This window comes from Benincasa hispida, chromosome 12 (genome assembly GCF_027475165.1).
Source record: "Benincasa hispida cultivar pf3 chromosome 12, pf3_genome.v1.1, whole genome shotgun sequence".
Classification (NCBI taxonomy): Eukaryota; Viridiplantae; Streptophyta; class Magnoliopsida; order Cucurbitales; family Cucurbitaceae; genus Benincasa; species Benincasa hispida.
Genome location: NC_143489.1, coordinates 41,123,725 through 41,137,803, shown reverse-complemented (window position 1 = coordinate 41,137,803; position 14,079 = coordinate 41,123,725). Strand labels below are relative to the sequence as shown.

The following is a 14,079-nucleotide window of genomic DNA, read 5'->3' as shown; positions in this document are numbered from 1 at the left end:
TTGGATGCTCTTCAACACTTAAGAGACATTTAGGACATTGAGCACGAAAAATTAGAGGAAATTCAAACCTAAAAGAGAGTTTATGCTACAAAATTAAAGAATTTGAGGGATATTTTAGAGATCTTTCGAGTTATCGGAGTGACGATCGAGGCAAACTTGGAGGATTCAAGAGATCAATCTTCGATTCCTTTTCTTTCTTTAATATTTTTGCTTGGATTATGTATGAGAATATGTTCTTGCAAGCTATGAGTGGCTAAACTTGATAGTTTTAGAATATGGATGAACTTGTTATGAATTTAGGTTAAATTTAGTCTTTGCATAGATGTTTGTTGAACTTAATGTTTTTTAATGATATTGTGCTTCATGCTTATTGATTGTCCATTGATGATTGTTAGGTTGAATGTTTAGTTGAGAGATTGAATGCTTAACCAGACTTGTATCATTAAATCATTATTAATCTTTCATGAAAATAGTTAGATTAATAGTGAAAGTTGGTGATGACAATTCTTAATACTTTGTTTCTTATTTTGATTTCAAGAAATTAGTTATCATTTAAGTTGCATGAGAGTAGGTTGTTTTTTAGATGAAGTATTCTTAAATTAAGTTTCTAGACTTAGGCATAAGGTTTATACATGATTTCATGAATTGACTAGAGTAGATCTGATGAAGTAATAGTAAATTCAACACTCTAGAACACTTTTGCTCTTGGAATTTCAAAACAATTTTATTGTTTTCTTTTATTTTTCAACCACAAATTCAAACTTGATTTCGATTCCTGAGCTAAAATTGACATTATTCTCAGATAGCTAAACAATAATTGTTAAGTTGATCTCTTAGGATGATACTCGACCCCTAAAGTTGTTTTATTATATTATGACTTGATCACGTACACTTGCGTGCACACAAACATCACATCGAGTTTTTTGCACCATTGTTGGGGATCAAAATAACGATTTTTGTTTAATATTTTAAGAATTCAAGATATTCTAGACTAAGGATTTATTTGTTTTTAATCTTGTTTGGTGTTGTCTCTTGTGCATGCCCCGTAATAAGGACACCCCTCTTTTGCCTCGTCACCCCGAGATTGAACGTACCTTGAGGAGAAATTTTAGAAACAAACAAGAAGTAGAAGAAGAGATGAACGAGGAATGTGAGAAGGCAATTATGGAATACTTCCAAATATCTCTCTCTATTGCACAACCCGGAATTGTGGAGGCACTAATCAATGCAAATAACTTTGAGCTAAAATTGGAGTTAATTCAAATGATTAGGGAGATTGCTTTTGGACGCCTCATAGAAGATCCTCATAAGCAGCTTAGATCTTTTCTTGAGATTTCTGGAAAGTTAAGATTAATGGAGTTTCAAATTATGCGAGTAGACTAAGATTGTTTCCTTTTTCTTTGTAGGACAAGGCTAAGGATTGGCTAGAGACCATACCATCAGAGAGCATCACCACTTGAGAGGAGCTAGCTCAAATATTCTTGAATAAATACTTTCCTCCTACTAAATCTTCTAAATTAAGGTTTGAATTGTTTTCTTTTCTGAATAACTGGATGAAAAATTATTTAAAAGTTAAGAAAGGTACAAATATGTCCTTAGAAAGTACCCACAACATGAATACCCTAGTTAGTTGCAAATACAATTCTCCTACAATGGGTTGAATGACAACACCAAAGCAATTCTAGATGCTACTGCTGGAAGATCTCTTTTCTCTGAAACAGCTATAGAAGCTTACACTATTCTAGAGGACATGGCCAATACAAGCTATAATTAGCTAAAAGAAAGGGCCTCTACCAACAAAGTAATAGGAATTTATAAGGTTGTTGAGATAAGTGCAATTAAAGCTCAATTAACCACAATTACTAATGCTTTGAATAAATTGACTATAGGTGATCAAACATAGAAGTCATTATCCATATCCTCTCTAGAAGATAAGGCAGCTGAAACTCAACAAATTTGTGACTCCAAAGATACTGAGATAGCTAATTATATGGATAGAGGACAAGATAGAGGCCAACAAAAACTTCCTATACATTACCACCCAGGTTTGAGAAATCATGAAAATTTTTCTTATGTAATAATAGGAATGTAGTGGCTCTTCACGTTTTCCCCAAGTTGAAAAGAAACCATCCTTGAAGGAATTGATGATGGACTTTATGAAGGTAACAAGGAGAAAACATCTACACTGGAGAGTCTAGGCCATGCCATCCTGGACACCATACAAAGCCCTGACAAATTAAGCTAAAACTTAGAGATGCAAATAAAGCAAGTAGATTCTGCTATGTATACTTTGCAAAAAGGTAAGTTTCCTAGTTGAACTTAGGAGTGGCAAAGAATTGAACAAGCTTATTGTGGATAAGGACGTACCAACACAAGAGAATGTTGAATCCACCAAAGACCATGGGCCTAAAAAGAAGAAACTTGTAGAAAAGTATAAGTCAAAAACAATGAGTACTTTTAACTTTTTACCTTTTGTCCCTAACACTCTTCCATATCCTCATAGATTCAGAAAAAGAAGGTAGATGCACAATTTTCTAAATTTCTTGAAATTTTTAAAAAAGTTGCATCTTAATATCCCTTTTGCTGAAGCTTTAGAGAAAATGTCAAAGTATGCTAAATTCATGAAAGATGTATTGTCTAGGAAGAATAAGTTTGGTAAGTATGAGACGATGGCTTTGAATGAAGATTGTAATGCAATACTACAAAAGAAATTGACCCAAAATTAAAAGATCTAGGGATTTTTTCCATTTCTTATCAATTAAATAATATTATAATTGCTATAGCACTATGTGATCTTGGAGCTTCAATTAATTTAATGTCTTTGTCTATTTTTAAGAAGCTCAACATTGGAGACATGAAACCAACAATGACACCCTTGAAATTAGCTAATTGATCTTATGCTAGTCCTTATGGCATTATAAGGATGTGTTGGTTAAGGTCGACAAGTTCATATTCCTCACAAACTTTGTGGTGTTTGACATGGAAGAATATGCTAACATTCCAATAATCCTTGAAGACCACTTATGGCTACCAACAGGGCTCTCATTGATGTGCAAGATGGTAAGCTAACTTTTCTCAATGATGAAGAGGTAAATTTTGATTTATACCCCTTAAGCACATGGATGTTGAGATAAGTCATGAACCTCATGAGACAAGTAAGTTGGTTAATACTTTCCCTTCTTCTAATGAATTTTCTTTGAATGATGATTCTTCTTCTAAGGTGATGGGTAGAAGATATAGAATGGATAGTGAATGTGATGTTAAGGCGTGCAGTGAAAAATTAGAAGAGCATCATGTTAAGAATCATGTCTCTACTTGTGTTAATACTCATAATGATTGTATGTCTTTAAAATCTAGTTTTAAGATGGAGTATGAGAAATTAATGGAGAAGCATGATTAGTCCTATGAGATCTCCTAAAGATGATACATTGAATTTCCTTGAATATGTTCATAAACGAAATATTGAGTTGAATGATAAGGAAAAGATACATGATATATTTACTGGCAATGTTAACTTAAAGAATGAATGTGAATGCCAGTGTAGGGGAAAACTTTTGATTCCAGGATGATCTAGGAATGACATGACAAAACTACCTTGGGGTCCGATATGATTGATAAGCCTCATCCAACTAGAAGATGTTCAACGAAGCCTTATTGAGAGGCAACTCAAATTTTAATTGCTTTTTTATGTTTCCTGTTTTTAGTTCAGTTCTTTATTTTTCTTTTTAAAAATAATGGAGTCACTCATAGCTTTCATATTTTTCAAGATTTTTGTCCATCACAAAAAGTATTCATTCTACTAGCTTATTCGATAAACTCCTGTACACTCCTAGCCTTGCTTTTCTATACCTAAATCTTTCTCACGTATTATACATAATGCATATTTTTAAGTTTGGGATGGGAGGTCTTTCGTACTTTTATGTATTATGCATGCTAATTTGGTTTTATTGTTGATATGCATGTTATTTTATTTTTTGAAATTTTGGAGAAAATTTTAAATATTTGATTGAGATTTGAGAAGGTGATGAGAGTTCTTTTTTGTGTGCATTTGATGTTGATTGTCAATGATGAAACTTGAATATATATGTTGGATGACATATAGTGGAAATAGGATAGCAATATCTAGAAGTATGATCTATTTATGTTCTTCTTTGAGTCTCCATTTCATGAGCACAGAGTTACTTTAATTTAGAAACTTTAACTAAAAGAAAGATTAAGTTAAATGTATTTGGCTGTCACCTTGAAAGGTCACACCGATTAGAGAGTTGATATGCAGATGGTTTGTAATGTTAGACTAAGAGAAAGAAAAGAATGATGTTTTTGTCTTTGAAATAAGAAAGAATGTGCATTTGTTAACAAGTGCTTCACAAGAAATATCTTTTTTTTTTTTTATAAACTTATAATGTGCATACATGGATGGGAGTAAAAACAGTTGCCTTTGTTGTAATCAGTTAGGACACCTGGGAGTTGACTAGATACGGTTCCTTGCAGTGAATGTGAGGAAGCTAGTACCCCGAGATAAAATGATGCAAGTTTGAGGGCCTTTGTTGTTATAATCAAGGCACCTTGGTAGACATATTACTTTCTTGAAATGTATAGATGTTTGATGATTGGTGTATGAGCCAAAGTAGGGGAAAAACTGAAGAAACTTTCTTAACTCTAACTTTAGTTCTTGTGTTTTGAACTAAATGTGATTTGCACACATACACATGGGAGATGATTAGATTTGGCCATGAATGATCATAATGATAGACTTGCTTGAATGTTTCTACTTGAGTCTTTAGCTAGCTATTCTTTAAGGCATGAGTCATTAGTACATTTATTTTAAACTTCTCTATGATCTTGTCTTATCTTTGCTCGGAACTAGCAAAGTTCTAAGTTTGAGGTGGTGAAACGCACACAAAATGTGTATTGTTTGCCTTAAATTGAGGATGATTTTTAATGTGATTTTATGAGATTTGATGTGTTTGCTAGTGATTTTGAAAGTTTATGATCGAGAATTGAATTTATAGTCAAAATAAGCCAAAAAGGATTAAAATTATACCTAAAGAAGTAAAAACCGAGCAATTGATCAAAGAGAGTAAAGAAAAGAGATGAAAAAGGAAAAAATTCAAAAGGCAAGACAACATAACACTTAGCATAGCAACGCTGACCCTTTACACTATAGACCTGAGAGCAATATTTTGAAGAGTGTTGCAACGCTGCCTTGATCGTAGCATTATGTTGCGCATCAGCAGCATTGCAATGCTATAATGGAGTGTTGCGACGCCAGGGTTTCTAAAGTAAAAATTTCACATATTTGGTAATATCTTAGGCTCAAAATTTTGATCCTCTATTTATTTGGATGCTCTTCAACACCCAAGAGATGAAATTTAAGATATTGAACACGAAAGCTGAGAGGATATTCAGACTTAAATGAGAGTTTATGCAACAAAATTAGAAAATTTTGAGGGACATTTTGGAGACCGTTTGAGTTCTTGAGGTGAAGACCGAGGCAAACTTGGATGATTCAAGAGATCAAGGAAATCTTCGAAAGAGTTCTTCCTTGGTTCCTTTTCTTTCTTTAATACTTTTGCTTGAAATTATGTATGAGAATATGTTGTTGCAAGCTATGAGTGGCTAAACTAGAGAGTTTCAAGGTATTGATGAAGTTGTTATGAATTTCGGTTAAATTTTGTAACATCCTAAATTTTTAGATAATTTTCATTAAATTATCTTAAAATATTTGGGTATTGTTTTGATAAATTGAGGCAAAATTTTTAATTTGTGAGGCAAGAAAATTAATTTCAAAGATACATGTAAATAATTAAAATTTTAATTCAATTTAAGAAAAATTGAATTAATTTACTTGGGGGAAATTGTGGTTTTAAATTTTTGTCCCTTTAATTTTGGAGTTTGGATCCAAAAATTCAATTAAAGAGTTAGGAGAAGGAAGTTGGGTTATTTTATTTGGTTAATGATTAAAGATTTTCAGATATTTGGAAATTTGAATTCTTGAAGAAATTTAATTGGGATTTCATTTGAAATTAAAAAGAAAAAGGGGAAAAAAGAAACTCAATTTTTTTTCCTTCCTCGAACGTACACACGTTAGACCCCCCAGAGCGTCTTCTTCCGCGCAAGGTAACCCTAGTCACCAGTCGCCGGTGAACTCTCCACAACTGTCGCTTGCGTTTTCTCAGTCGTTCATGCCAGATCCGATGACCGATGTGAAGCCACTACTATCGCCGCTTGCATGGGTTCCTCCGCCACGCGCCGCCTGTTAGGTTTTTTGTCCTAAAACTCGTAGTTTTTGTAAATAATAGACATATATGAAGTTTATTCAGACAAGTATTGTTGATTGTTTAATAACTTTAAATCCAATAAACTACGAACCCTTAGCTATTGTCATGAATATTTGGACTTATATGGAGACATAAACTTGATCAAGTTCGAGTAAAATAACCTAAATCATCTATAGTACTTGGATTAGGTTGGGTACCTATTTTTGGAGATACTATTGAATACGAACCGCTTTATGATTGTTACAAATGTTGTAAAATGTTATAAACGATGTGATCAATTCGTTCATATAGAGACATGTGAGCGGGGGTGTTCTACACGATGAGATTGTGTAAGACAGACCATGAAATAATCACTATTACATATTAACACCGTTTACTATTAACATTGATTAATTTCAATTATTGATGACATAGATAACTTGATCTGAATCCTGAGTTTTCTATGAACTCCTGTTTATTCGTGATTGCCCTTTGATCTGTATAGGTGAGGGTAAGGTCAACATCGCTGCCCAATATGCCTCCCATTTCAGGGATAAGACCGAGTAGATGACCGGAGACATAGAATTTGCAAAATGGAATTCACTCCTACCCATTTTAGAGATAGTAGAAAGGTTGTTCTCTTAAGGGTTGATCCTGAGTCTTGAGCAAGGGGCCTTATCCTCTCATTGGCCTTAGAGGGAATGGATGTAGTGATTATGATCCCAAATCAATTTTTCATTAGAGGGACAGTGGTACTTAAGGATAAAAGATGTAACTCAAGGGTATTTCGGCATTTGACCTAGCTGAGTACGAACAACCTATTAAGGATCAACTTATTGATGATAGTTATATCAAATGGATACATAATATATCTATAGTCAGGGGAGTGCAACTACAGACTATAGTGGACAATTCTGTTAGTTAACGAATGTTAATTAACTAGATTAAAGAGTTTGACCAGTTAGTCTTCTATCGTTGGAGCCCATAATCTGTAGATCCATCGGGTCTCCTTGCTAGCTCATTATGGACAAAATTGAAAAACTAGGTGAAGTAAAAATTTGAATTGTTCAAATTCAGGTTTTAGAGAAAATTGTATTTTATATGAGATTAATTTACAATTAAATAATTTATTTATTAATTATTTTTTTTAGAGTATACTTGATCATTAGCATGAAAGTGTTTTTTAAACTTGATTAATGTGGTTAATTAAAGCTAGGTGTCAAAGACAATTTAATATGTGATATTAAATTTGTTTATTTTATTTAATTGAAATTGTTTTGATTAAATAATTTCTAAATTTGAAAAATTGTATTTCTTTTTTTTAATAAAAAATTAGTTAGTGGAAAAATCCAATTGTTGGATTTTCCCACTAAGTGGACTTTGAAGTGGCACTTCCAAGGCTTGACACCCAAAGTTTACATGCTAGTGGAGTTTGAGGTGGAAGACATGCAAGATAGAATTTTCCATGTATTTTTTTCTATAAATAGTTTGGTTTTTTAATTTTGTAAAAGCTAATGCTTCTTTGACTTTTCCAAAACTCTTCCACCTAAATCTCTTTACTCTCATTTTATTAAAGTGAAATTCTATTATCTTCACTAATAAAACAGTCCCACCACCATGTTCTTCAAGTGGAGAATAGCGAGGATTTGTCGTTGGTGGTGTTGATCGAGCTCGGGAGAGGAAGATCTACAAAGGTTGTAATTTCTAACCCTTTTTGCATGCTTATTCTTGTTTTTTATATAATTAGAACGTTATCGATTCTTGCTTCCACTGTGCATGTGTTCTTTATATTCCAACACCGTCACATATCGCTCTCACTCTCTTCGCTTAGTAAAGCTCCAACTGTCATCCACGCTAGCTGTTGGTCCCTTCTACCGTAACTCACGCTGCTTCGTCCATCGGTCTCCTCGCACTGACGTCCCGAGCCACGCCGTCGGATGTCCTCAGCTTCTTCTCGTTGGATTTTTCTTTGGTTTCGTCATGATCTTGATTTTTGATAAGGTTTCTATTATGTGCATTTAGGGCATTTTAGGAAATCCATTAAAGGGTGGTCTAAAATCCATTTATCTTTTGCGTTTCGGTTAAAGATTTGAGGTTTTGAGGGGAGGATTAGCATGTTGTCCAGTAGTGTCTAAAGGTTGTTTAATGTGTCATAAGCTGTATCCCAACAGATTCAAAGATGTGTCAAAGGATTTTAGTAAGTATTAAGGTTTTGAAACCCTTTTTGGTTAATTATTATCGGTGGGAATTGGTTTTGTAATCTCTAATTGTGACTTATGCTTAGGTTGGAGTCCAAAGTAATAAAGTGAATTTGGATTGAGCCTAATTTTTGGGATCTATTTCAAGTTTGTAGAAAGCTAAAACGATATTTGTTTGCTTGAATAAATATGTTAGCTTAAAATTTGAGATAAGTGACCTTACTATTGGCTGCCCTCGCGCCAAGTGACATAGACCATAACATGTTATTTGAATTGTTTGGATGATTAGAACCATTCCATGAGCATGATATTGTTTGTTTTATCCGTTAACATTGATAAGCATGATATGAATAGAGTTGGTTTATGAGCACGATGTTATTCACATATATGTTTATGTGTGAGACCCTAAGACATGTTCTATGTTTTTTTTTAATGATGTGACTATTACGAATGCTATATAGATGTCAGGAGACGATACTATCTGCTACCCTCCTAACACAATTACATTACAACCTCGTGAAGCGACGGTTCACAACTATATTATAGCTCCGTGAACTAACAGGTTCACAATTACATTACAGCTCTGTGAACTGACGGGATCACAATTACATTACAGCTCCATGACCTGATGAGTTCACAACTACAGTATAGCTCCTGAATTGACAAGTTCACAATTATGTTATAGCTCCATGGATCGACGGGTTCACACCATATACAGCTTCGTGTTCTGACAGGTTAAACCATTCACTAAATGGCCACATATTAGTGGTTAATTATTATGTGTGTATGTTTCACCTACATGTTTGCATTTATAGGACATATATGTCTAGTCTGACTCCGGTAGTGGGGTTACTTATCGAATATTTTTATACTCACATTTTCTTATTTTATGTTTTTAGGTAATGATAGAAATAGGTCGCTGAATGATAGACGGGACCCGTGACAGAGCCATATGGGGACAAGAGAAATCGCTTCCGCTCAGTCTATATATTTTTTATTTTTTTTGTAGTTATTTAAATGTCTTGAAATTAGGTTTTGATGTTAGACTAAATATTTTAATGTTTTGAATGTTTTCTTTGTAAATGTTTTAGGGGCCTCGGATAAATATTCTATTTATTTGTTTATTTATTGATTTAATTAATTGATTTGAAATAGTCATCCTTGTTCCAATGAATTTTTATTATAATGGTCAAAATATTTTGAATGTAAATGTGCAAGAGTAATGGCTCTTGTCAGAGTACTCGAGGGTTTAGATTGTTACAAATTTAGTCTTTTCATGGATGTTTATTGAACTTATTGCTTTTTAATAATACTTTTGTTGTTGGATTTTCAAAACTATTTTACAAAATTCATGAAATCCTGTATAACAATTCATGAAATCCTGTAGAATACTTTTCATGGATGTCAGAGTACCCTAGAATACTTTTGTTGTTGGATTTTCAAAACTATTTTATTGCTTTCTTTTATTTGTTAAAATCACAAATGAAACTCGATTTTGATTCCTTAGCTAAAATTGACACTACTCTGAGATAGCTAAACAATAATTGTTAAATTGATAATTGAGGACCATACTCAGCCCCTCAAGCAATTTTATTATATTATAACTTGACCACGTACATTTGCATGCAACATGAACTTTACATCAATTATCAACCAGTAGAGACTCAATACTTTCATTTTGAGTGTCAAGAACTTTTCTATCCTCTTGTCATTTTTGAAATAACATTCGATAAGAGAGACCAAATTACTTGGGAGAACCTTAACTATTTTCACTGTTTTCAAAACATCAAGCCTTGGATTTTCATAAGTTTTGGAGTCAGAAAAGATGCAACTAACTACATCTTTAGCATCTCATCAGAATCGTCGTCAAACACAGTGAGGACATAATTTTTGTTTTGCTTTGTTAAAAAGTTTGGACATTCAGACTAAAAGTGTCTGTAACCTTCACACTCCCCGGATTGAAAATATTTTTCTTTGTCAGAGCTAACACTACTACTAGATCATTAGCCTCTTTTTTAAGATTATGAGACCTAAACTATTTAGTGGGTGTTACTCCACTTGTCTTACCACTTCGTGGAACATAATTTCCAGTTTTTTCCTCAAATTGCTTCAGTACTCTATTAAATTGTTTGGATAACAATGGGATTAAGTCAGTGAGTGAGTCTTCTGATATTCCATTGCTTTATTCCTTCAAAGTTTCAACTGAAAACTAAAGAGCAATTCCCTTGCCCTTCTTGTCAGAATTTTTTTCTAGAGACATTTCAAAAGTTAATAAAGATCCAAACAACTCATCAATTTTCATTATTGAAATATCTTGAGCTTCCTAAATAGCAGTGAGCTTCATGTCAAACTCTTTTGGCAACAAGCGAAGTACTTTTCTAACCAGCTCCTCTTCATAAGTCTTTTCTCGAAGAACAAATTATTCACTTACAATATCTAACAAGTGAATGTTGAACTCTACTACAGATTCTTCATCAAGCATCTTCAAATTTTCAAACTTGGAAGTTAATAGCTAGAGCTAGATAGCTTAACTTTTGAAATTCCTTTATGATCCACGGAGAGAATTTCTCAAGCTTTTTTCACAGAAAGACAAGTATTAATTAGACAAAAAAATATTTCTGTCAACTCCATTAAAGATGGCATTAAGAGCACGTGAGTTTCCCCAGAGATGTTTCATCCTCTGCCTCATACCACTAAATTTTCGGTCTTGGAACTTCTTTACCATCAGCACCTACAATCTGGAGATGAGATCATCCCGTTATGACTGATTTCCATGTCTTTTGATCAATAGACCTTAGGAAGGCAGTCATTCTAGCCTTCTAGTATAAGTAGTTTGAGCCATCAAAAATAGGAGGGCATATGGTGGAACCACCTTCTTTTATTCCTTCCATGATCAAAGCACCAAAGATAAAAGTTACTTGCTTTGACACCAATTGAAATAAAGTATTTGACCACATGGTATAGCAATGTCACACACGATGTGTATGAAACGACAATCACAAAGAGATAAACGTAAATAGATAGAACACAAATTTGATAACCCAGTTTGGTGAAATACCAACGACAATATGCCCTGTGAAAAGATACTTTTACTAATATGCAGTTAAACGATTACAACGTTGTACTTATCTGTAAAATGATGACAAAACAGTGACATGTGAATAGCTCAACTCATTAGATGAACACTTATGCTCTCTCTAAGTGTGAGACCTTCTCCCAAGGAAACTTAGGCTCCCTTAAAAGTGAGAATGCCTCTCAATAGTAATCTTCTCACCTCGTTGTGAAGAACACTTCACTTAATGAATATAGGTTCTCCCTAAGTTAGAGAATCTCTTCTTAAGTAATGAAGAAATCTTAGGCTCACCCTAAGATCAATACCAACCTTCTCAACGAAGATCCTTTCTATAAGAATTGTTTCAAGGTCGACAAAAATCCATAATCTCTTTTCTTATGTTCGGTTGCAAAACAAAAACGAAACTCTTCAAAACAAAGATGATCGATCAAGATGGCAACCCTAGCAAAATAGCAACTTGCCCTTAAAAAGATACAACGAAAAAAAAAACTCGGCCCATTCAATATTGGCAAAGACATACATAAGAAAAGAATCATCAAGAGTAAAGAATTGTAAGAGAACATATAAGGAAAAAAAATACATAGAAATGGCAACTCAAGAGACATCCTGCACGACATTTCCTAAGACAACAATCAAACCAACAAGCACCAAACACCCTTAAATAAATATAGCTAATTCCAAACTCTAATGCATCTATTTGAGGTGGAGGTGATTACACATTAAACTTCAATTATATGTGCAAGATGCATGAACAAAATAATACTAGTTTTTACATTTGTTGAGGGATTTTCCAGGAACGGCCCAAAAGCCTAAGGGTATACAGGAGGTGACATGGGGAACCGCGCATCCCAAAAGAAAAAAGTGTGATCTTCGAGTTCTAGGTCAACTAGTCGATCTCGAGGAACTATACCAAAAGAGAAATAACTGAGCTGAGCCCAATGTTGATACTTTGCAATCTTGAGAGTCACGATCACCCTGACACTGCCAGTGTTACACATGACCATAAGCAAGTGTCAAATGAATGACCTTATAAATAATCTCATTTCAACTGCTCCAAGAGAGAGAGATATAAGTAAACTCCAAGTGAGAAACTCTAAACTACTTTATTCTAACCGAGCTTAATACTTCATGTACTAATTTAGGTATAAAAGTGTACTCAACTTGACACCACACCAGTGTAAATATTTTTATGCAAGTCATCTATATCAATGAGACCAAACTAGAAGAGTGGGTTAGAGGAGCATCCAAGGCCTATATGCGAGTTTCCTACTCTAACAACATTAAAAAAAAAAAAATTAATGCGATCTAAATTTAGAGAATTGAATCCAATAAACGTGGTTATACGATGAAATTGAAACAACGTATCATTTTATGTATGGGAATGATTTTACCGTAAATATGTGAAAATGTTGAAATAAAAATTGTTGCAATATCTGTATTAAAATACTAAACTATTAAGGCATTGCCTTGTGCGCATATATATATATATATATATATAGTTACTAGCACAAATGTTCTTTCTTTATACTTTTTAGAAGTTTTTTTTTTTAAAAAAAATGCAATAATATGAAAGCATTAAAATAAAATTTGTTACATTATCCAATTTTTAAAATTTTCTGCAATTAAAAGACCATATAATATTTATTTCAGGCTAAAAATTAGGGAAAATATCAACTTATAACTCTAAATTAACTTTAAAATTGTATCAATTTAAACCTTGAATTAATAGTTGTATCTGTTAAACCTTGAGCTCTTGTAAGTGTATCAATTTACACCTTCCATTATGTTTCATTATTAGAAAAACCTTGTGTGAAACTCATAATTGTATCAATTAAAACCTACAAGCTTTCACAAATATGAATCAATTTAGACTCTTAGATTAAAAAAATTATCTAAGAACCATCCATGTAATTATTTCAATCGTCCATTTTGTAAAACCGACATAATTTAAAGAAGTCTACACAAGTTTGAGAATTAATGCATGTATAATTTTAAATGATAATTGTAATAAATGATTTAAATTGATTGGGTTATGAAAATTTAGAATTTGAATTGACTTAAATTATAAGTTTCACATGACATTAGTCAAATGAAACCTAGAGAAGGGTGTAAATCGACACACGTTCAAAGAGTTTAGAGTTTAAACAAATACAATCATTGGTTTAAGGTTTTAATTTATATAATCCTAGAGTTTAGGAGCATAAATTGATATTTGCAAAAAAAATAAATAAAAATAAATAAAACTATAAGTTTTTTTTTTTTACTAGTATTATGAGATTACATTGTTATTCTTGTCCTTTTAAAAAGGAAAAAGTTACTATTCTATATTATTGAGTGTTTTGAGTATTTATTGTCTTTAAATCTTATCACAGAAGTACCAGCAAACGCTTCCTAAAGAAATAATCAGAAAAAATTACCGGCCAAACCCTTACCAGATAAAATCTGGTACAATAAACAAAAATTAACATAAAATGTGGCGTCGCCCGGACTCGAACCGGAGACCTTCAGTGTGTTAGACTGACGTGATAACCAACTACACCACGACACC

General features: G+C 32.9%; 1 non-coding gene across 1 annotated transcript; it reads right to left on the bottom strand.

Annotated features, from left to right (window-relative positions):
* Positions 1-14,005: 14,005 nt before the first annotated feature.
* Positions 14,006-14,079, bottom strand: TRNAV-AAC (transfer RNA valine (anticodon AAC)). The gene has a single exon. It is a non-coding gene; the product is annotated as a tRNA-Val (tRNA).